Source organism: Choloepus didactylus, chromosome X (assembly GCF_015220235.1).
Source record: "Choloepus didactylus isolate mChoDid1 chromosome X, mChoDid1.pri, whole genome shotgun sequence".
Lineage (NCBI taxonomy): Eukaryota > Metazoa > Chordata > Mammalia > Pilosa > Megalonychidae > Choloepus > Choloepus didactylus.
Genome location: NC_051334.1, coordinates 117804084 through 117830141, shown reverse-complemented (window position 1 = coordinate 117830141; position 26058 = coordinate 117804084). Strand labels below are relative to the sequence as shown.

At 36.1% G+C, this 26058-nt stretch overlaps 2 pseudogenes; one reads left to right on the top strand and one right to left on the bottom strand.

Annotated features, from left to right (window-relative positions):
* Positions 1–493: 493 nt before the first annotated feature.
* Positions 494–1704, top strand: LOC119522316 (annotated as a pseudogene).
* Positions 1705–24973: 23269 nt separating this feature from the next.
* LOC119523105 lies at positions 24974–25711 on the bottom strand (annotated as a pseudogene).
* Between the last annotated feature and the right edge of the window lie 347 nt (positions 25712–26058).

Sequence of the window (26058 nt, the reverse complement as noted above, 5' to 3'; positions counted from 1 at the left end):
ATTGTGCCAGTTTGTCAGTGGAAACCATAGAGGCAAGATTGCAGTGCAATGGCATATTCAAAGTGCTGAAAATGAAAGATTTCCAGCCAAGAGTTTTATATCTGCAAAAGTTTCTTTCAAAAAATGATGGAAATTAGGACACTCCCAGATAAACAAAAGCTGAGGGAGTCTATCACTAGACTTATCCTACAAGAGATGCTAAAGAGAGTAATACAGGTTGCAAGGAAAAGGACACTAGACAATAGATGGAAACCACATAGAGAAATAAGTATCTCTGGTAAGGGTAATTACATGGGTAAATATAAATGCTAGTACCGTTGTACTAGCATTTTTTTTTAATTCCACTTTTACTTCCTACAGGACCTAAAAGAGAAATGCATAAAATATAATAAGTCATTGGTTTTGAACTCAATGTATAAACATGTAATTTGTGACAAGAACTACCCATGCCAGACATCCTGTTTTTCCTTATAATAAAGATGGCATTTGGCTAATGAGCAAGGTTGTCAGATCATCGAGTGAATCAGAAGTCCAAATCTGGGAAATAGAAGATGATTACATGACAGAAGGTGATTTATGATATGTCCTTGGAAGAAGATCAGGTATCATTTATGAAGTGGAAGTTTCACATTTATTTACATCAAGAGAAAGATTAGATGGAAAGAACTTTAGCCCTCCCACACTTCCAAGACAGGGGGAAGAAAGTAAAGGTGGAATTTTTCAGTATTCCAAGCTAAGAGCTTGCAAGATTCATATCTTCAAGGATCCAGAATTTCCAATTACAGATGACAATGTAGCACTAGTACCAGTCATTGTTCTAGGAACTGAAAATGGCATCGGTGAAGAATATAGTCAAAGGCACTAATGTCACAGAGTTTATGTTCTGGTAGAGAACACAGAAAATAAACCTAGAAATTAACAGATATATAAGAAGGCAGCAATTCTAACTCAGGATTGTCAAATGTAGAATTAAATCAATGTCTTCAGATAACTTTAGAGGAGGTAGAAATTTTAAAAACTGAGCTCTCACAGACAACTTGAAGGTAAAGAGGAAGCATTGAAAATTCTTCAAAGCATGACAAAACTTGGCAAAGCAGCAAGTCATACCTAGGCAGTCCTTAAAAAAAAAACTGTGGAACCAAAGAGACCTTTGGAGAAGGAAATAAATGTCTTGCAGTGGGAAACAGAATTTGATCAAAATAGATTAAAAATATAGAGGAAGCTTGTACCCAAAAGTTAGACAGACTAAATTGTGAAAATGCAGTCCTCAAAGAAATTTTGAAACTGAAAACAGAAGAAATTTAAATGCTGAAGTCTGGAAATGCAATTTGGAACCAACAGTATTTGGAGGCCCTTGCAATGCTTGATATGAAACAGCAGAAGATGGCTCAGGAAAACATGTGCCATAATAAAAGTAGCTTCTTTAAAGAGATTTCAGATCCTAAGCTTGCAGTCCTTGGAGCCTGCCTTTGTCTTGGTCCTGGAGGGAGCCCCTGTTCCTGTGCCAAAAGAGCAGCATCCACTCAGAAACTGCTTCTTCAGCTCAAACAGGAGTTGGAACTCTTGCAAGAGAGTAAAGAATAAGCTTACATAATGGCAAATGTGTTCAGAATTGCATTTGAGCAACAATTAATGAGGAAAAATGATTAGGCACTAAGATTGACACAAATGGATAAAATGTGTAAAAAACAACAAAATGGATAAATTAGAAGCATCTTAAATAGGATGGTCTTCCATCATAAGGGAATAAGAAGAGCTTAGGGCAGTAACTGTTGGGTATGCTTCCTTCAGAAAAGAGTTCTAAGAAGACTGAAGACCAGGATAATCCTCAAGAAGTCTTTAGGATGCTAATAGATTTGGTTAGTATCTTTACTTTCTTTTTGTTGGAGGTTATGGTTAAGCTAATCTATTTGCTTCCTATTAATTTCAATCTATACTTGCCTCTCATGCTTTTTTCCCAGTTGGGGTACCATCCTCCAAATTCATGTTCTCTGTCTCTTGAAACTCCCTGAATGCTCATCCCACTTCTCCCATCCACACTCTTCCTGTCCAAGTTTAAAGCCCCACCTCTGAAAAGAGGGGGCTCCCATAACTAACTCCAGCCAGTCTACATTTATAAGCACAGTTCATTGCAAGACCTTCTATTTATTCAGGCATTTTTAAAGTTTTCAAGGTACTTCCTCACACATTATATCCTTTTATCATTACCACAACCCTGAAATCAGTCCTGTTATCCCCATTTCATAGATGAATATACTGACTCATGTTATATCAATATACTTATATCTAGAAGAGTAGTAGTTATTTGCATATAAATATATAAACAATCTCATATATATAACAACTTTAATGTTCTTTTAGAGATAAGTACATGTTGATATTTTATATATGTAAAAATCAAATTATAAAAACTACAAGGGTTCATTTAAAATATCTATGCAAATTATATACATATCAAAAATCTATTAAAATAGTAATACTCCAATTCATGGATGGACAAAGGGCTGAATTGACAGTTCACAAAAGAGGGATTATATATGATTAGCAAACATGGAAAAATATTCAACCACAGTAGAAACCAAAGAATCATAAAATGAAATATCAAATTAGCAAAGATCACAAAAAATTATGAGTGCTAGAGATGAAACTTTCCTTTATACTGATAAAAATGCACATCTGCATGACTTTGAGAAAACAGTTCGATGATTGTAGCATTAACATTAAAAATATTTGCCCATTGTACTAATTTTTCTTTTGAAATTCTGCCTTAAATAAGCCTAAAATATAGGAAAAAATATGTACAAGGATGGTCATCAAAGGATTGTTTATAATATTATAATAGACACTCTAGCCATCTTAAATGTCTACCAATAGGGATATGAGGAAGTATATTGTGTTACATTCACATTGTAAGATGTTCACAGACTTTAAAATACTGTTTGAGATTTTTAATAAAAGGAGAAAATGTATATGAGAATTTAAAAAAATTAAGGTATGAAACAAGCCATAGTACAAGAACACTAAAAATTCATTAAAATGAATATATTTAAAATTACTGTATATCAATATCAAGTATTTATATCAAATATTTTGCCTTTATAATTGAAAAATTAAACTTTAGTTTTTGAAAAAAATTAGTATAAAGAACAAGATATAGATTTATGATATTATCTCTAAACCACTACAAGTCTGGGTGGACCTATTGAGCTGAGTGGTTATGTGATTGATTACCTTTTGAGAGTAGGAGCCCTTGCAACATAGCTCACCAGCTGAACAAAGAAAACAAAAACTTTTTAAACTATGTGACAGGAATGATGATGGAACCAACACAATAAAGGAATTAGGAACTGTATTGGCATCTCTCAGGCAGAGTCCCATGGAAGCAGAATTATAGGATAAGATTAATATAGTAGAGACCAATAACAATAGCAAAGGTTGACTTCCCAGAATATTAAACAATTATGGCAAGAAAAATGAAAGACACAGTGAAGAAATTAGAAAAATATTTCTTGTGTTTGGTAAAGATAGCATTGTCTATATTAATGCAGTGGAAACTTATGAGAACAAATCTTGGAGAGGCTAACACATGAAGAAGTTGATGAAATAATCATGGAAGCAGATATTAATGGTGATGGTCAAGTAAATTATGTAGAGCTTGTATAAATGATGACACTCAAATATGCCTTGTTTTGTTTGTAAATGATCTGTAAAAGTTTTCTTCCCTTATTGCCATGTTTCTTCTATCTTTGATCTTACTGTCTGTCCTGAAACCTTATTTTAGAAAATTGATCAGTTAACAGGCTGCATGTAGCTTACATGCAACATAAACTTTCCCATCACAACCACTCCTGGGCATAGTGTCCAGTGGGATTACTCTTTTTTCATATTCTCCAATTATTGATTTCTTGGGTTGAAATTTTAATTTGAAAACAAATATACAACTAAGACAGAATTTTAGTATATAATATATGTATGTGTGTGTGTGAGGAGAGATGTGATATGTGTGTGTGTGTTGTGTGTGTGTATATATATAAAGATATATATGATATATAGAAGATTTATTTAAGGAATTACCACACACAATTGTAGTAGTTGGCAAGTCTCAAATCTGGGTAAAGGAAGAAATTACAAAAGAAATTAGTAAATACCTCAAGGTAAATGACAATAAAAACACAACATATCAAAACTTATGTGGAGGGAGTTGATGCAAGATGGTGGCATAGAGAGGTGTGGAATTTAGTTAGTCCCCTAGAGCAACTAATAAACAGCCAGGAACAATTAGTAAATAATCTGGAACAACTGCTGGGAGACATCCATGAATGCACACACATTGTACACCTGCCTGGAATGGGTGGAGTGGCTGAGATTGTAGCACAGAATCACAAGTAAAGCTCTGCAAACCCAGAGCTGGCACCCTTATCCCCTCAGACAGGGAAGGCTGAGCTGAAAGACTGCTGTTTTGAAACAGGTTACAGGGAAAGTAATTCAACCAAGCTCCAATTGTGGTTTTAATTAACACATTTGGACTACTGAATACAAGACACAAGCATGGAGTAGGAAGGGAAGCAGACTCCTTCCACCAGGGAGGAGTCAGGGCTGGTGGGGAAAAAATACATAAATTAATAAAAACAGAGACTGTTGGAGACAGCTCACCTCAGAATACTGGAAGACTGGGCTGTGTCCCAAGATAACTGAGGGACTCGGGACTGACTCTGAAAAGGGGGGTTTGCTCTTTTTCCATTTTTTCTTTCTCTCATTCTAAGTAGCCCATTAGAGAAAGCCTCAAGCATCTTCAATTCCATGCTGACTCAGAGCCAGAAAGACAAAGGAGGAATTCAAATGGAGAAGACAACTCCCTTGGGGGGTATCTTCCCTAAGAAAACAGGGGTGGGACCAACTCAAGGGACTGCCCTCCCTCAGAGACCTCAGACACAGGGCTGGGGGTAAACAAGCAAAAGAACCAGAAACAATTTAAACTTGGCTTCTGACACTCTTTGCCCCTCAATAGGTCAGGGTCCACTGTGAACTAAAGAGACTGCACCTCTTTATGCTGGCGGGGAGCTGCAGGCTGACAAGTGCCACCTTCTGGGCTGGATAGGGAAAGCATAGAGTCTAAAGACCTCACAGGAAAGTGTGTCAATCTTCTAGGACCCACCCTCAGGGAAACCTAATACTGAATACACAGCCTACACCTGAGACCTGAGTCCCTCTGGTCTGGGAAAATCTGATTGGGGCATTCAAGGAACTCAGATGCCAAGACAACAGAAAGTGAAAAATCACACTAGGAAAAATGAAGATATGGCCCAGTCAAAGGAACAAACTTACACTTCAACTGAAATACAGAAATTGAAACAACTAATTATTAATCAAACAAATCTCCTAAATCAATTATAAAAAATGAATCCAAAAATCAGTTCAATGAGTTGAGGGAAAATATGGCAAAAGAGATGAAGGATATAAAGAAGACATTGCACAAACACAAGGAAGAAATTGAAAGTTTGAAAAAACAATTGGCAGAAATTATGGGAATGAAAAGCACAACACGAGAGATGAAGGGCACAGTGATGACATACAGAAACAGATGTCAAGAAGCAGAAGAAAAGACTCATGAACTGGAGAACAGGATATTTGAAAGCCTACACACAAAAGAACAGATGGGGAAAAGGATGATGAGATATGAGTGACCTCTCTGGGAACTGAATGACAACATGAAATGCATGAATGTATGTGTCATGGGTGTCCCGGAAGGCAAAGAGAAGGGAAAAGGGGCAGAGGCAATAATGGAGGAAATAGTAACTGAAAATTTACCATCCCTTATGAAAGACATAAAATTACAGATCCAAGAAACACAGCAAACTCCAAACAGAATAGATCTGAATAGACTTATGCCAAGATACTTAATAATCAGATTATCAAATGTTAAAGACAAAGAGAATTCTGGAAGCAGCAAGGGAAAAGTTATCCATCACATACAAGGGAAGATCAATAAGACTATGTGCAGATTTCTCAGTATAAACCATGGAGGCAAGAAGGTAGTGGTATGATATATTTAAGATACTGAAAGAGAAAAACCACCAACCAAGAATTTTATATCCAGCAAAACTGTCCTTCAAATATGAGGGAGAGTTTAAAATATTCTCAGACAAACAGACAATGAGAGTTTGTGAACATGATGCCTGCTCTACAGGAAACACTAAAGGAAGCACTGCAGACAGAAAGGAAAAGACAGGAGTAAGTAGTTTGGAACACAATTTTGGGAGATAGTAGCACAGCAATGTAAGTACACTGAACAAAGATGACTGTGAGTATGGTTGAAAGAGGAAGGTTGGGACCATGTGGGACACCAGAAAAAAAGACAAAGGATAAAGACTGGGACTGTGTAACTCAGGGGAACCTAGGGTGCTCAATAATTGTAATAAAAGGTACAAATATGGTTTTACATGAGGTAGAACAAATGAATGTCAACACTGCAAGGTGTTAAAAATAGGCTGGGATTGGGGGGGAAATACAATCAATGCAAACTAGAGACTATAATTAATGGAAACATTGTATTATGCTTCCTTTAATATAGCAAAGGCAATATACCAAAGTTAAATGCATCTGGTGGGAGGGGGCATAGGGGACGGGTAAAGGATGATACTGACTAGGTTTTAAAACTACAACTTTTGGCAAGACCAAGGGAAGAGAAGTTTATTTGGTGCAGGATCTATACTTTCTGTAGCATACTAGATAATTTAATCTGTGTGATCAGTTTGTTTGAACACTGTAGGTACATGGAGTTGTGAAAAGGAAGTGGGACTTGATGAGTTTGTACAGGCTGGGGTGAAGTCCCAATACTGGGGAGAAGTGCAGAGGTTTTGGACTTCCCCTCCTGGATTTTTGCTGGTTTTACTGCAAACATTGAGGACTGCCAATTTAGTGGGCTGAGCCCTCGATCTGGGGGCTCTCCCTTGTGAGGCTGGTTGCTGCAAGGGAGAGGCTAAGCCTACTTAAAATTGTGCCTAGGATCCCCCACACCCCCAAGAGCCTCTTTGTTGCTCAGATGTGCCCCCTCTCTCTCTAAGCTCACTCAGCAGGTGAACTCACTACCTCCCCCCCTATGTGGAACATGACTCCCAGGGGTGTGAATCCCCCTGGCAATGTGGGAAATAATTCCCAGGCAAGAGCCTGGACCCAGCACTGTGGGATTGAGAGGATCTTCTTGACCAAAAGGGGGAAGAGAGATGAAACAATATAAGGTTCCAGTGGCTAAGAGATCTCAAATGGAGTTGAGACTTCACTCTGGAGGGTATTCTTATGTGCTATATAAATATCACCTTTTAGTTTTTATCATATTGGAATGGCTAGAGGGAAATACCTGAACCTGTTGAACTGCAACCCAGTGACCTTGATTCTTGAAAAAGATTGTATAACTATGTAGCTTGCAACTTGTGACTGTGTGATTGTGAAAACCTTGTGGCTTGCACTCCCTTTATCCAGTGGACAGATGAGTAGAAAAATGGGGAAAAATTAGATGAAGAATAGAGTGGGATGGAGGGGATGGAAGGATCTCAGTGTACATTTTTGCTCTTATTTTTACTTTGGAGTAAGGAAAAATTTCAAAACTTGATTCTGGTGATGAACACACAAATGTATTATGGTGCTGTGAATAATCTATTGTCCACTGTGTATAACTTAGGGTGGGTGAATATATCTCAATAAAACTGTATTTTAAAAAGTAAATGAACAGTGGGGGGGGGGAGAAGGGGATGTTTTGGATAACCTTTTTATTTTAATTTTAATTTTATTTTTTGAGTAATGAAAATGTTCAAAGATTGACTGTGGTGATGAATGCACAACTATTTGATGATACTGTGAACAACTGATTGTACACCTTGAATGATTGTATGTTATGTGAATATATCTCAATAAAATTACATAAAAAATTTATGGGATGCAGGAAAGGCAGTGCTGACAGAGAAATTTATTACCATAAATGCCCATATTAAAAAAGAAGAGAGAGCAAAAATTGAGGAATTAATGGTTCACCTTGAGGAACTAGAGAAAGAACAGCAAACCAACCCCAAAGCAAACAGAAAGAAAGAAATAAAGATTAGAGCAGAAGTAAAAGAAATTGAGAATGAGAAAACAATGGAGAGAATCAACAAAACCCGAAGTTGGTTCTTTGACAAATCAATAAAATTGAAGGACCCTTTGCTAGGTTACAACAACCAAAAAATGAGAGCAGATGCAAATAAATACAATCAGAAATGGGAAAGGAGACATAAATTCTGACCCTGCAGAAATAAAGGAGATAAAGAGAAGATATTATGAGCAACTGTATGCTAAGAAACTAGTCAATTTAGATGAAATGGACAACTTCCTAGAAAAGCATAAACAACCAACATTGACTCGAGAATAAATAAACAATCTCAACAAACCAATCACAAGTAAAGAGATTGAGTCAGTCATCAAAAAGCTCCCAGAAAGGAAAAGCCCAGATGGCATCACATGTGAATTCTACCAAGCATTCAAGAAAGAATTAGTACCAATCCTGCTCAAACTCTTCAAAGAAATTGAAGAGGAGGGAAAGTTACCTAACTAATTCTATGAAACCAACATCACATTAATACCAAACTCAGACAAAGATACCACAAAAAAGAAAATTATAGACAAACCTCTTTAATAAATATAGATGCAAAAATCCTCAACAAAATACTCACAAATAAAATCCAGCAGCACATTAAAAGAATTAAACCCCACGACCAGGTGGGATTTATTCCAGGTGTACAAGGCTGGTTCAACACAAGAAAATCAATTAATGTAATACATCATGTCAATATATCAAAGTGGAAGAATCACATGATCATCTTGATCAATGAAGAAAAGGCATTTGACAAGACCCAACATCCTTTCTTGATGAAAACACTTCAAAGGATAGGAATAGAAGGGAATTTTCTTACTATGATAAAGGCAATACATGAAAAACCACAGCTAATATCATACTCAATGGGGGAAAGAATGGAATCTTTCCCTCTAAGATCAGGCAAAAGGGATACCCACTGTCACCACTGATAGTCAACATTGTGCAGGAAGTTCTAGCTATAGCAATTAGGCAAGAAATAGAAACAAAAGGCATTCAAATTGGTGGGGAAGAAGTAAAACTTTCACTTTTTGCACATGACTTGGTTCTAAATGTAGAAAATCCAGGAGAATCTGCAGCAAAGCTACTAGAACTAATCAATGAATACAGCAAAGTTGCAGGCTATGAGATCAACATGCAAAAATCCATAGTGTTCCTTTACACAAGTAATGGGCAACAAGAGGAGGAAATAAAGAAAAAAAATTCCATTTACAATAGCAACCAAAAGAATCAAGTATTTAGGAATAAACTTAACCAATGCCACAAAAGACCTATATAGAGAAAACTACAAGAAACTGCTAAAACAAATCAAACAGGATGTAAAAAATGGAAGAATATGCTGTGTCAATCAATTGGAAGACTAAATATAGTCAAGATGACAATTCTACATAAACTGATTTATAGATTCAATGCAATGCCAATTAAAATCACAACAACATACTTTGCAGAAATAGAAAAACCAATAACCAAATTTATTTGGAAGGGCAAGGTGCCCCAAATAGCCAAAAATATCTTGAGAAGAGGAAGGAAGTGGGAGGTCTCACACTACCTGACTTTGAAGTGTATTACAAAGCTACAGTGCTCAAAACAGCATGGTACTAGCATAAGGATAGATATACTGACCAATGGAATCAAATTGAGTATTCAGAAGTAGACCCTCACATCTACAGACAATTGATCTCTGATAAGGCAGTCAAGCCAAAGTAACTGGGACAGAGCAGCCTCTTCAATAAATGGTGTTTGGAGAACTGGATATCCACTTCCAAAAGAATGAAGGAGGATTCCTATCTCACACCTTAGACAAAAATTAACTCAAAATGGATCAAAGACCTAAATATTAATGCTAAGACATTAAGACTCTTAGAAGAAAATGTAGGGCAATATCATAAGATCTTGTGATAGGAGGTGGTTTCCTAGACCTTACACCCAAAGCATGAGCAACCAAAGAAGAAGTAGATAAATGGGATCTCCTCAAAATTAAACACTTTTGTAGATCAAAGAACTCTATCAGAAAAGTAAAAAGGCAGCCTACACAATGGGAGACAGTATTTGGAAACCACATATCAGATAACGTTTTAATATCCCTAATATATAAAGGGATCCTACAACTCAACAACAAAAAGACGAATAACCCAATTAAATAATGGGCAAAAGACATGGACAGAGACTTTTCTGAAGAGGAAATACAAGTGGCTGAAAAACATTAATAAATGCTCAAGTTCACTGGCTATTAGAGAAATTCAAATCAAAACCACAGTGAGATTTCACCTGACGCTTACCAGAATGGCCTTTATCCAAAAAACAGAAAATTACAAGTGCTGGAGAGGATGTGGAGAAAGAGGCACACTTATTCATTGTTGGTGTGAATGTAGATTGGTGCAGCCACTCTGGAAGGCAGTGTGGCAGTTCCTCAGGAAGCTAAGTATGGATTTGCCATATGCCCAGCTATTCCATTACTAGGTATATACTCAGAGGAACCAAAAGTTAAGACACAAATGGACATTTGTAAAATGATGTAAATAGCAGCATTATTCAAAATTGCCTAGAGATGGAAACAGCCCAGATGTCCATCAACTGAAGAGTGGATAAACAAACTGTGGTACATACACATGATGGAATATTACACAGCTGTAAGACAGAACAAAGGCACAGAACATATAATAATGTGGATGAAACTTGGGAACATTATTTTGAGAGATGTTAGCCAGAAAGAAAAGGACAAATACTCTGTGGTCTCACTAATATGAACTAACATTAATGCGCAAACTTTGAGAGTTAAAAGCTGATAACACAGGTTATCAGGAGATAGAAAGAGGGTAGAGATTGGGCGTTTGAGGCTGAAGGACTACAGAATGTTCAGCAGGATTGATTGTATAAATTCAGAAATAGATAGCATAATACTGTGTGATGGTAGCACAATATTGCAAATACGCTGAACAAATGTCTGAGTAAAGCTGAAAGAGGACTAGGGGCACGTATGATGCCTGAGGTAAAGATAGACGATAAAGACTGTGTGTGTGTGTTTAGCTTAGCAAAAACTGGAGTGGTCAATGATTGTGACTAAATGTACAAATATAAAACTGTTTTTACTGTGGGAGAACAAATGAATGTCAAACAGGCAGATGGTATTGGGGAGAAAATATAATCAAAGCAAACTGGATTCTATGGTCAACAATAACATTGTAATATGCTTCCATTAAATGTAACAAAGGCAATATACCAAAGGTAAATGTGTATGAGAGGGGGATATAAGTGAGTGATATGGGACTTTTGGTAGCTGTTTTGTTGTCTAACCTTATATTGTATTGTATGATACTTTATTTTTCTTTTTATTACCTTTTTTATTATTCTTAAAAAAATTTTTTTGTAGTAATATGTTCAAGTGCTGATTTTGGTGATAAATGCACAACTATATGATGATACCACAAAAAATTGATTGTAGACTGGATGATTGTATGGTATGTGAATATATCTCTATAAAATTGTAGAAAAAATATAAATAGGGATAAAAGTACTGGAGAAAACATGGAGAGAGGGATGTACCTATTTACTGTTGGTGGAGAGGTAGTATGGTGTAGCCTATCTGGAGGACACTGTGGTGGTTCTACAAGAAGCTAAGTACATGGGGGCCATAAGGTCCTGCAACCCCATTATGGGGTATATACTTGGAAGATCTGAGAGGAGGGACAAAAATGGACATTTACACACTGGTGTTTATGGAGGCAGTATTCATGTTTTGCAATGGGTGGAGGTGGCTTAAGCATACATAGACTGATGAAGAGAATGGTGAACTGTGGTGTATGTATACAATGGAATATTGAGCAACTATGAGAAGGAGTGAAGCTGAGACATGCAACAAGGTGAATGGAACCTGTAGACAGTATTTTGAACTACGCCGGAAACAAAGGCAAGCACTATAATACCTCACCAGTATGGACTAACCACAATGTGTTAACTTAGAATTGAATCTTAGAGCACAGCCTAACAGGGAAATGATTATTGTAATGGTCCCTAGATTGTAAGCTCTTACAGCAGTCAAATCTATTCCTGAATTATAACGGCTATTTCCAAACTCTGAGATGTTGATCCCTTTGCGTATAACCTGATTGGTCTCTGGAACTTTGGGTATCTGTGCGACACCTGAAACTCAGAGCTAGAGCTCAGCAGCTATGAATGTCAGTATCAGTGCATACAGCAACTGTTAAAAAAAGCTGAAAAAGGGTCCAGACTTCAAATTGATATATGAATGAAGCAGCTCTGGTTACGGCTAAGGCAAATCAGGCCAAAAGGTAAAGGATGATACTGACTGTGTTTTAAAACTTCAACTTCCATGTTAGACCAAGGGAAGAGATGTTTATTTGGTGCAGGATCTATATTTTCTGTAGTACACTAAATAATTTCACTTGTACAGTCAGTTTATTCAAACACCACGATTATGTGGAACTTTGAACAGGAAGTGAATTCTGGTAGGTTTGCACAAGTTAGTGTGAAATAATGACAAATCCCGGAGTAATTCACACAGAGAATAAAAATATATATGCAGTGCCCCCCTGAGGAGCTGGGGGAAAATGCAGAAGTGTTGGACTTCCTCACCTGGGTTGTTGCTGATGTTTTCATAAACATTGAGGACTGATGGTTTGGTATGCTGAGTCCTCTATCTTGGGGCTTGCACTCGTGAGGCTCCTTGCTGCAAAGGAGAGGCTAAACTTGCTTATAACTCTGGCTAAGAGTCTCCCCCTGAGTGCCCCTTTGTTGCTCAGATGTGGCCTTCTCTCTCTAGCTAAGCCAACTTGGCAGGTGAACTCACTGCCCTCCCCACCACATGGGATCTGTCTCCCAGGGGTATGACTCTCCCTGGCATCACAGGATATAACTCACAGGGATGAGCCTGGACCTGGTATTGTGGGAATGAGAACATCCTCTTGACCAAAAGGGGGAAGCAAAATGAAGCAAAATAAAGTTTCATTTGCTGAGAGATTTCAAATGGAGTTGAGAGGTCACTCTGGTGGGCCTTCTTATGCAGTATTTACACATCCCTTTTTAGGTTTTAGTGTATTGGAATAGCTAGAAGTAAATACCTGAAATTATCAAACTGCAGTGATTGTGTAGCTATGTAGCCTACACGGGGTGACAGTGTCATTGTGAAAACCTTGTGGATCACACTCCCTTTATCCAGTGTATGGATGGATGAGTAATAAAATGGGGATAAAAACTAAATGAAAAATAGGGTGGGATGGGGGAATGATTTGGGTGTTTTTTTTTACTTTTATTTTTTATTCCTATTTTTATTCTTTCTGGTTAAGGAAAATGTTCAAAAATAGATTGGAGTGATGAATGCACAAGTACATGATAGTACTCTGAACAGTTGATTGTACACCATGGATTATTGTATGGTATGTGAATATATCTCAATAAAACTGAATAAAAAAAAACCTAATACATATGGTGCATATTTTTGTATGGATGTTATCCTTCAATAAAATGTTTCCTTTATGAAATAAAAATTAATGAGGACTGCAAAGAACCTTTTTTTATGTGGGTTATATTGATTGATGATTACCATATTATAAAATAAAGTAGAAAAAATGGAATATTTTAATTTATTTTAAAATAACTTTGGGAAAAAAATAAGTTGGGAGCCATCAGCAAATAAAACTGTTTATCCTACCAGTCTTGTCCTATGCATATGTATTAGATTTTTCAGAAAGAATCAGATTATACTGTGGTTTCATAACCCACTTTCCAAAAATAATTTCTTGTATTTCTCTCTGCAAAATATAATGCATGTTCATTAAAGCAGTGTTTCTGAAGCTTTATTTTGCATATGAATCACCTGGGGATTGTACTAAATTGTAGATCTTGATTCAGTAAATAGAACTTGAGATTCTGCATTTATAACAAGCTCCTAGGTGATGACAGTACTGCTTGTCCATGGAACATCCATTTTAACAACAGCTTTATTGAGATATAACAGACATATAATAATCTGCACATATTTAAAATGCACAATTTGATAAATTTTGACGTATGTTTACACACATAAAATCATCACCAATATCAAGACAATGCACATATCCATTATCTTCAAAAGTTTCCTTCTACCCCTTTAGTAACCTTTCTTCCTACCCCTCCCTGTGCCCACCCCTTTACCCAGGCAACCACTGATCTGCTTTCTGTCAATATAGATCATCAGTTTTTATTTTCTGTAATTTTGTATCAATGGAATCATACAGCATGTACCTCCCCCCCCTTGTTTTTGGTCTGGCTTCTTTCACTCAGCATAATTGTTTTATAAAATTCATCCATATTTCTGGGTGTATCAATAGCTCATTCTTTTCTATTGTAAAGTGGTATTTAGTAATATGGCTATACCACAGTTTGTTTATCCATTCATCTGTGGTTGGGCATTTAGTTTATAGGCTATTATAAATAAAACTGCTGTAAGAATTCATGTACCAGTGTTGGCATGGACATATGCTTTCATTTCTCTAGGCGAGTAAAGGATGGATCATATTGAAGGGGACACTGCGAATCTTGGGTCCTTGCCCATTGTGGCAAGAATGGTGTTATTGCCCAGGTTTGGTCGCAAAGGAAAGTGATTTAATAATTGGCAGAGACAGGGACATCTTGGTCTCAAACAAACCTGACTCCCCAAAGGGTTGTGAGAAATAGGCTTATATACATCATTGGGATCAAAGAAAATTAGGGAGGAACAGAAGGAAATTCAGGGAGATGATGTTGATGGATTCTTCGGCTAATGAGAAAAGTTAGGGAGTACAAACAATACTTATATATTGGGCTAACAAAAATAATATATTTTGGGCTAACAAAATTGCTCAGATGTGACTAAAATGTAAACATTTGGTCCAGAGACTATTTGGTCATTTGGTCAGGGAAACATTTGGTCAAGGTTTGAAAGCCTGTTCGTTGTTCAGGTTGATTGACCCTCCCTTTGTCAGAAAGAGTGGCATGACTGGGAAAGAGTAAGATTTAACTCGGTTTTATCAAGATAGCTGGGAACTAAGAAACTTAATTGCAAGGGGTTTTACAATGAATAACAAAGTTTTAACACTGTGCTCCCTTTATCAAGGATGGGAACTGAGAACCTAGTTGCAGGAATAACAAAGAATATTGCAGTGTTCCCATTGTCAAAGATTGGAATTGTGAGACCTAGTTGCAGGGGTTTTTCAATATGATAAGCATGCATTTAACTTTTCTTAAAAAAAGTGTTAAAATGTTTTCCAGAATAGTTTCACTATTTTACATTCCCACAAGCAGTGTGTGAGATTTCCAGTTTTTCCACATCTTTGCCAACCTTGGTATAGTGAGTCTTTTTAATTTTAGCCATTTTAATTTAATGTGTACAATAATAATTTAATATTTACAGATATAACACTGTGGCTTTAATTTGCATTTCCCCAGTGAATAATGATGTTAAGCATCTTTTCCTGTGCTCTTTAACAATCTGTATATCTTTTTTGGGGAAGTGCCTGTTCGTATCTTTTGTGCATATTTTGTGGGGGGGGGGGGCTGTTTTCTTATTATTGAGTTTTGAGAATTCTTTATTGGATACAGGTCCTGTATCATATATATGCTTTATGAAGAAAAATTTCCCAGTATACGGCTTTTCTTTTCATCATCTTAACAATGTCTTTCACAGAGAAAAGGTTTTAACTTTTGATGCAGTCCAATTTATCCATTTGTTCTTTTAGGGACTATCTAAGAAATCTTTGTCTAACCCAAGGCCACAAAGATTCTCAAATATGTTTCTTATACAAGGAGTATAGTTTCAGGTTTTATATTTAAGTATGATTCACTTTTAATTAATTTTTGTATGTGGTGTGAGGTAAGGATTGAAGTTTTTAATTTTTATTTATTTATTTATTTATGCACATCCAATTTTTCTTCCAGCATCATTTGTTGAAAAGACTATCCTTTCTGCATTGAATAGCCTTTGCATTTTTGTCAATGATCTGTTGTCAATATATGATTGGGGCATGCCTGGTAATTTTGGGGGGCTACCAGACATTGTGAGTTTTGCATTTTTAGCTGCTGAATATTTTTGCATTCCCATAAATAATCTCAAGCCTTGGGATTCAGTTAAATTACCTGGCAACAATTCGATCCTTTCAGGCCTTTTTTCAAAGGTGGAACAAGAACCATGTTTAGTTTAGTACTAATTATTACCCACTACTGAGGCAAGACCCTTTGAGTAATCTACCCAATGTTCCATGAAAGTTAAGATTTTGAATTCTTACTGGTGGATAGGCACTATTCATGGCCCTGTGTGAATACCAAGTACTGTTCACTCTAATATTTTAAGATGATTATTTCCCAGCTCTTAAGGAGCTTTCTCAAACACAGGCAGTGATCAATGCTCTACTAAGTTTCCATGAGGGTTCCTCTATAGAGCTCCAGAGTTCTCTCTTTGTGTTAGCCCTCCCTACTGCCTTGTGAATTCTAGCTGCCTTGGTCTTCCTGAACTCTGAGCTCTGTCTCCTCAACTCAGTGAGGCTGCTTAGCTCCATATGGGTTCCCCCTCCTTACACGCAGAGCATGCTTTTAATAGCAAGGAAATAAAGTTGATTTAGAGATTAGAGATAAGTGCCAGCTCTCTACCACAGCCAGAACTTCTGCTTGGAATGACTCAAATGTGGAGGGAGTGAGGGTGGGGCCACAGCCATGACACACTGGACACAGACTCTTCCTGGAAGTTCACCTAGAAGGGAAAACACTACTTGGATAGCCATCCACCTTCACTACCTCAAACCTCCTTACAGAAAGGGCCTTCGTCCAACCCAAGTTCAGTCCAGGCACATACATATGCATTTATATTACATGACCATAAATGATTCTGCAACCTTCTTTTTTTAATTTCACAATTTATCTTTGATAGCTTTCTATTTCAGTACACACAGATCTTCGTTTGGGCAGGATCATGACAATCCATTGTATGGATAGTCCCATTTAGCCAGTTATAACATCATGGGCATTTCTTTCCCATTCTTTTGCTATTAAATTCAAGCTGATTACATATCTCTTTAAGGACATGTGGGACTATTTCTGTATGAAAATTTTCTAGAAGTGTAATTGTATTTTCAAGTACTTAAACCATTACATTTTAATAATTATTGCTTGTTTTCCAAATTATTGCACTAATTTGTATTGACACTAACTGTGTATGAGAATACCTCTTTCTTTACACCCTGAAAAACACTAGGTATCATTAACTAAAAAAAAATTTGCCAATCTGATAAGTGAAAAGTAATTTCCTGTTTTAAGTTTTAAATGATTTAATGGCATCCCATTATTTATATGGATGTGCCTTAATTAATTTAACAAATGTTCTTGTATGGATATTAAGTTTGTTTCTATAATATCTCTGATATATCCAATACTCTGTGCACATTCTTATAGTCTTTTACTTTTGCAAGGAGTGAGTTATATGTGTAAGTTGAATGGGGTCATATAAAATTGTCTTGATTTGTCCCTCAGTAAAATGCTTTGGTGAATCCTAGAGTTTCAAGAAAAGAATTGATCATCTGTCAACTGATGAATGAAACAAAATGTGGTATATCCACACAACAGAATATTATTCACCCATGAAAAGAAGGAAGTTTTGATACATGTTAACAACATGGATGAACCTTGGAAACACTATGCTGATTAAAAGATGGCAATCATAAAAGACCACATATTGTATGAGTCCTTTTTGTATGGTCAAGAATAGGCAAATCCATAGAGACAGAAGGTAATTAGTGGTAGCAGGGGCCTGGGGGCAGAGGGAATAGGGACTGACTGCTAATGGGTCCAAGATTTCTTTTGAGAGTGATGAAAACCTTATGGGATTAGATAGTTGTGATAGTTGTACAGTCTTGTTAATATACTAAAAACCATTGAATTTTACACTTTAAAATGGTGAATTTTATGGTATATGAATAATAGCTCAAAAATATTTGTAAACTGGTATTTTTAAAATTTTCATGTTATTTTCTTGAACATATTTCTGTATATCCTCCCTTATTCTTTTTTCTTCTATTGAGACTAAATTTATTCAATACCCTAGTAAAAGTTTTGATTATAAGTATCCAATAGCATAAAAAGCATAAAACAGATTTGAAGATTTCTAATATATTAATACAAAGAACATGACTACATACAGTACACCCTACAGACAAAGAAAGGTGGGAGGGGAAAAATAAGACTGTGGTTCAGACCTAGCAATAAATAAATAAATACAGTAGAGATTATCCATATTATAGCATATTCTATGACCAATACTGCAGTCAAAATGTACAAAAAAGTGCCCATTTCAAATATAACTCAGGAGGAAGATTCTGGGACTCTTGTAATACACCTCAGAGGCTGAGGGAGAGCTGACAACCCACTGTGTAGTCTGTGTATTTGGTGGCATGTAGCATATAGACTTTTCCCAAAAGGAAGAAATACAGAATCTTAAGTTTAGATTAAGGTGCCTATAAAAAGTGACTGACTCCTAATTGTTATTTATACTATCCAATTTTTAAAATTCCATTTTAAAGATAATTACTGAGTCATATTATTGTAAGGTAGGCAAAAATGTTCCACCCTCATGAAAAGTGTGAACTGGTGATATTGTTCCCTGAAATTTTAAAAATGAGGAAGTGGGAGTACTTTGGTTTGGATTCAAGTGAGAGGCTTTTCAATGGAGCTTTTAGGATTGAAGAGCTCCATGTTCAGGATTTATTAATCATCTAACATGTCAAAGTTCAGAAAGCCTGACTAAAAGAAGCCAAACCAAAAGCCAAGCCACTCAGCATTAACACACACCTCTTTTCTTCTAGTCACATTTTGCTTTATGTATAGGGAAAAGAAAAGAAAAAAACCCTAATAGGTTAAAACAAGTCAAATGCCCACTCTACACAGACAAAACATTCACAAAGGTCAATGATTTTCAATGGAGTCACCAAACAGTCATGTAACACAAACACAAGTCAATTATATACACACTCAGCAAGTGCTCTAAGAAACGTGCCCCAAGAAGCATTAACATTTGTTTTGTGCCTTCTTGAAGACTTGCACACTTTATTTTTCAGATAGTTTAAGATTTTTAATAGTACATATTCTCTACCATGTGGTAATGCTTTGGTACTATTCCTATAGGATTGCTTATCCTGAAGCCTTACCATTTCCACAAAATGAGCTTTGTTTCTGCTTTAGATGTTTCATATAAATTAAAATCTTTATCACATATTAATATGGAGGGAGGTGACACAGGATGCAACATATACAGTCAAGTTACCTCTCTGTGTATTTAGCAATTACTTTCTCTTTCAAGGTATTTGCACCAGAAAGCTTAGTCTGTCCTGTTTAATATTTCAGTAGCACAGGTTTGAATCATCAGAACCTTGGCAAGACCTTAACATTTCAAAATTATTAACTAATACCTCTAGGGCAAGTCCATATTATTGAGTTATGACAAATTTACTATCACGAGGGAAAATAAGTGTGGCCAGTCATTTTTAAAAATGCCCCAACCACTGCTTCTCAATATAGAAAACACAAAAACTACATATGGTTTATCATACAGCAAATCCCATCTCTGTTCTTTGATATTCCCCTAATGTCATTCATGAGAAGGGGATTTAAAAAAAAACACTTAAAGAGCACGTCACAGAAGCATTCAGCTTTCCTATGAAATACTCAGCATCTTAAATATTATATGCACTTTTCTTTATCTTTTAGTAAGTCAGACACTGGCTTTAGAGTTCGTGGAACTGGGACTGGGTGGGGTGGAATAACACATTCAAAACCATTCTAGAAATTGTCTTATGGCAGAATAGCAAGTATCCAAGTTAAAAATAGGAGGGTCACTTTGTTGCTTTGTTGTCTTTCCAAAATTAAAAGTTTTTGTTCCCCTTTCTACATAAACTTCAGTCACCACTCCTGAGTGGAGATGGGTAGAGGCTCTGGCCCAGTTTAGGCTTCTACCCGGGCTTCTCAGCAGTTGCTTTCTTATTGCTGCAGTAAGGCTTGAATAGATGTGTGTCAATGATGGCCTTTATAAAAAGTCCCACAACAAATTTTCCATCTTTTCCAATATGTGAGATCTAAAAAGGAAAAGGCTAATGTTTTGGTATCTGAGCCATCATCTGACTGGTTACTGTAACAAGGGGACTGGGCTGAGGAGGCCTTGAGGTGGTACTGTGCGCATCAGAATTGTGAAATTTAAATTATTTCAGAGTTTTCACCTTCTTTGGTTTCAATGTAGTCTTTAGACTGGGTCCTGCCCTTGCATCTACCACATGATTCCAGGTTTTTGGTTTTTGGTTTTGATCCTGCTGGCAGCTTCTTCCATCTTTTCATAAACAGGACACATGCATTGCAGATGTCTCCTGAAAGAGTCTCATGCAACCCAAAACAACTCTGGAAGTCCTTTTCATAGCTTTTACTATAAGTTAATTGAGAACTAGAGGACTTAGCCCTGCAAATACAACATACTTCGGTAGATCTTTGGCTTGTAAAAACCAAACATCTTTTCTTCTGGGCAACAGTCTTCCAAAAGCAGCGATTCCATGAACAATAATGTTCCCAAGGTGAGGAGTGCAGCCCAGTCCCCCTCCGGTTGCTCCCTCCTCCTCAACTGCCTTGTCTAGAAAGCCTCTCTTATTCTTTTGAACATTGTATTCACTGCTTTGAACTCCAGTTAGCATCCCTGTTACTGATAAAATGGGGCACCATGTAGTAATATGCCTGTAATAGCCATTATTCTTTAACATTATCTTCAATATTTTGTTGGAGGTTGTAGCAAACATAATAAGGCAGGAAAATGTTATATTCAAAACATTGGAAAACAAAAGATATAATTATTGATAGTAGTATTATAATTTCTATTTATTGGTTGCATAATTTTATACCTAGAAGTATTTAGTAAATTGACTGAATATCAGAAAAATATAGAAAACCTTTGGCTCTTCTCTTTGTTACAGTGTCTAGAAGTAATGAAAAAAGGGATTCTATTTATTATAGTAACAATACTATAAAATACTTAGAAATGCATTTAATTAGAAAGGCACTTATATGAACAAAATTATAAAACATCAAATAAGATTGATCTGAGCCCATAAGAGGAAGATGACATTCTTGAATGGGAAAACTTGATATCCTAAAAAATGTCTATTATATAAAAAATGAAAAGTTAATGTAATTCCTAGTTAACAGATATCTGGGAAACAAGATGAATTAAAAGATATTACTTTTAACATGGAAAAACAAATATCTAAGAGGAGCAAATAAATACATGAAAAAGGGTAAAATGAGGGAATACTTGACCTATCAGCCTATGAAAACATACTATAAAGTCTCATTAAGCAAATCTATCTGGTATTGACATAAGCATTGAAAAATAAGTTTGGGTAATGAAATAGAGAATCCAAAAATAGATCCCAGTATACATGAAATTTTGATATATGACAAGAGTAATCTTCTAATTAAGTGGTTTAGAGTAGTTTATTTAATATATGGTGCTGACACAACTGGATATCCATCTGGAAGGAAATACATTTGGACCGTTCCTCACACCATATTATAAAGTAAATTTCTGTTAGTTGGTTTATCAGAAAAGTCAAACATAGAATTAGTATGTGGTCCAACAATCCCACTTCTTGGTGTATACTTAAAAGAACTGAAAACAGGGACTCGAACAGATATTTGTGCAACAATGTTTATAGCAGCATTATACACAATAGTCAAAAAGTGGAAGCAACCAAGGGTCCATCAACAGATGAATGGATACACAAAGTGTGGTATATACATACAGTGGCATATTATTCAGCAATAAAAAGAAATGAAGTTCTGATACATGCTACAACATGGATGAACCTTAAAGACATCATGTTGAATGAAATAAGCCAGACGCAAAAAGTCAAATACTACATGCTCTCCCTTACCTGAAATACCTAGAATAAGCAAATTCATATAGACAGAGAGGAGATTAGAGGTTACCAGGAGCCAGTGGTTGAGGGAAAGGGGGAACTATTGCTTAATGGATGCAGAATTTCAGTTTGAGATGATGAATAGTTTGGGTAATGGATGTTTAGTGATAGTAGCACAATATGGTGAATGTAATTAATACCAATGAATTGTACACTTGAAAGTGGGTAAAATGGGAAGCTTTGAGTTGTATACATGTTACTACAATATAAAGGTAAAAAGATTATATTTCTGATGTATTAAAGGCATAATTGTACAAAATGAAACAATATAAATCTGTGTAAAAACTTAGGAGACATCATTTACAACACAGGGGGGAGGGAGATATTCCAAATTAAAAGAGACCAAAAAGCTGAAAAATAAGAAGATAGGTGTATTTAACTAAATTAAAAATAATTAATTACATGCAAAAAGACACCATAAACAGTCAATAGACAATGACAGAGATGAAAAAATTTTTGCAACACACAGATGAAAGCTAAGGGCTGATACTGATAATATACAAAGAACTATTATAGATTGATCAGAATTAATGAAATCACTCAGTGCAAAAATGTGCATAAGGACATGGATAGACAAGTCACAAAGAGCACATCCAAATGGCCAACATATGAAAAGATGCTTAAACTCCCTAGTACTAAAGAAAATGCAAAATAACAGGAACAATCACATACACATCAGACTGACCTTAATTAAGAAGAGCAAATACTTTTTCTTATAGAACTGCAGGAAAAAGGGTGCTCTCATACATTGCTGGTGGAAACATAAATTATTATTGCCTTCCTAGCACCAAAGCAATGTGACAATATCTGCTAAATTAGTAATGTACTTACACTTTGATCCAGAAGTCCTGCTCCAGGGAATCTGTCAAATAGAAACAAAACCATCAGTCTACAAAGATATACATCCAACAGTGATTACTGCAACATTGTTTGTATTGTGTCACCATGTATTAAAATCATAATTTGCAAAAAAGATATGAAAAATATGATAGCTAAGTTAAACAGAAAAGAGAGGAATTAGAACAATTGCCATATTTAATAGGATTTTGATTGGGTCTTTCCTCAGCTTAAAAAATAAAACTATGATTCCACTGCCTGATCATTTTCTTTTTTACATCCTGATCATATTTCATTTTTTCCATAACTGTGCTATGTTAGCTCTATCTGTGACATTCTAAATTGAAAAGATTGATGAATTTGGGGCAGATTTTTAAATTTGTATTTTAAGATTTTATAGCAGGGATTACATTGAAAGAAGTACTATGCCTAATGCTTTTGAGTCATAGATTCTGAAATACCTAGAATGTAAAAAAAAAAAAAAAAAAAAAAAGAGGTTAAAGGCATTTCGATGCCCAAGTCTAACTTCTTTATCTTCAGAGTTGAGGAAATTGAGGTCCAGAGAGGTTCAATGGCTTTACTAAGATCACACAGAAATTAAGATAAACATTTTTAGTTTGATTCTGGATATCAGGAAAATGTAATTTCTTAAATGTGAGATTTATGGCTTAGGTATTGTGGTATCATGGAAATAAAAGGGGATTTGGAATTGGAAGTACCTTGACTCTGAATCTCTGTTGCTAGGCAGCTGTTTCTATAGTGGCCTGGAGAGGGGATAACAGACAAGGTCCGGGAAGCCTTTACGGGAGTGAGATAAAGGAGGGTGAACAGCCTGCTTCTCTGAGGGGCCCTCTCTACAGTGTAGACACCTCACCCATGCTGATGAGAAATGGGTCAGGGGCGGGAGAGGGAGAGGAGGGAAGGCAGAATCCAATGAAATACAGACCTGAGGTTAACAGTATGTGAAAACGGAATACATATCCTTTAGTTTTTTAATATTCAGAGGAACTTCTCATACAGACTTGGCATCACACTATACATACTGTTACATAAACTAATTTTTTTTTTTTGGTGTACATTTAACATTTATTAAAACTAGTTGGTGATGTGATAACACAATGATCATGTGGCCTGGATATTGGTCACGATTACAACAAAGCTTAATCTAGCCTGGCATATACAAGTGAAAGTGTAAACTGTGAAGACATGTTTAAATACGTATGAGTATGTATAAAAGTGATACTGACACAATTATACAGCTTTTAAAAATATAGGGCCCGCTAATGCCATTTTACTTCATTTATTTAACTCTCATTTTTCTATGAAAGGTGTCTTTGTTTCTCTAAGACTTGATAGCCAGGCAGTACCATGGAAGGGAAGGAAGATAACCATAAAATTTGCAGTAGTTCTAAGTGGAGGGAAACAATAGGGGTGCAAAATAAATGTGGCTTTAACAAGCACTACAGAAAGAGTAATCGTGCGTTAAACAATGACTTATGCAGTGCTTTGTGAAGAGACCCACACGTTTTCTGTTAAGATACTGTTATGAAGAAGTCCTGATAAAGCAACATTCCCACTTTATTTGGGGCATCAAAACAATGCAACTAAGTGACTAAATCATTATGACCACAAAAAATTCATCTCAGTAGTCAAATGTGCGTTGGCCTTAAAAAAGAATGTGCTCTTTATTATGAAACAGTCGATTCTATGTTTCTCATCCCAGGTTCAGAATGCCAAGAAATAATTTTTTGTGTAAAACAGCATCATTCTAATTAAGTCATTTAAGATCTGTATTCCCTTTGTGTTTTAAGGTATGTAGCTTCCAACAGGAGTCTTTGGTATAAATTTGTTTTAGAAAGTCTCAACATAGAGTTAAATTTGCATTCGTTATGTAACATGTCAATTCCCTTTATTCTCATATATACTGAAATATTTCACCGCTTTGGTTTCATAAAACCAGGTTTCATGGTTTAACAGTTTCCTTTGTCAAATACAGTAATGTAATAAATGCGCATTGATTGTTGGTGTCATTTTCATACACAGAATCAGATTAAGAGAAACGGGCATTCAAACTTTCAATTATCCAGAAAAGGTATCTTTCTTTCCTGTATCATTCCAATTCATATTTAAGTCCCGTATTTTCTTACTTGAGTAACCAAAGTTCCCTTTTTAAAAGAAGTATTTTTGTGTAGGTCTGAACGAAGCAGCTTAGCACACAGTAATACTGACAAACATCTTACACCATTAGGTAACATGAACATGAAGGCAGTGAACAGCTACAGCGTGTGAAATGCCACAAGAAGTCATCAACAAGGGAGGAGAGTTATGTCAGTCCAATTTCTTCAAGAACACTACGTGGGGTTTCAGCTTCCTCCTGCAGGAGATCTGCCTGCTCAATGGCCTTGAGGACATTTTTCTTGGATGTTTCCTGAATTTCCCCTCCCAAGAGAAACTCATCCAAAATAAAATAAGCCTTCTCAAAATTAAAGATGATATCAAGTTCACACACACTGCTAAAATATTTGTCAAGTAATTCCACGTAACGATGAATTATTTCCAAGGTAATTAGTTCATTGTATACAAAAGACTAGATCTCGCCACTCAAGAAAGCTGCACATTTTAGGTTTACGCGCTAAGACAGTTTGAACAAGTTCCCTTGTGATTTTTTTCTTCTCTTTGTCTGACAGCGGGACATACCATTTCTGCAGTCGAAGCTTTCCCTGACGACTAAAAAGCAACATAAACTGCATGGTGGGCGCGGGTCGCGGGCGCGGCGGAGCTTGGCCAGCAGCTGCGGCGGCGGCTGAGGGGAAACCCCTGTCGCCGTGTTGCGGAGCAGCCGTTTTGCATAAACTAATTTTTAAATTACTATTTGTTTTCTCTTTGAAAAAATTACGTCTTTTCAATTAAAAAAGAAAACAGAGCACAGGAGAGATGCAGAGGAAAGGTGCTACCTGCTGATCAAATTCAGAATTGCAGTTCTGAAAGCCTTAGATCAGGTGGCCAGGACACCAAAGAATTACAGAATGAAGTCTTCATGCCCTCTCTTTTATTCCAATAATACTGCTGACTTTACAAATAATGTGTAATAAATCGTACATTGTGATTATCATTGCTTTTTTTTTT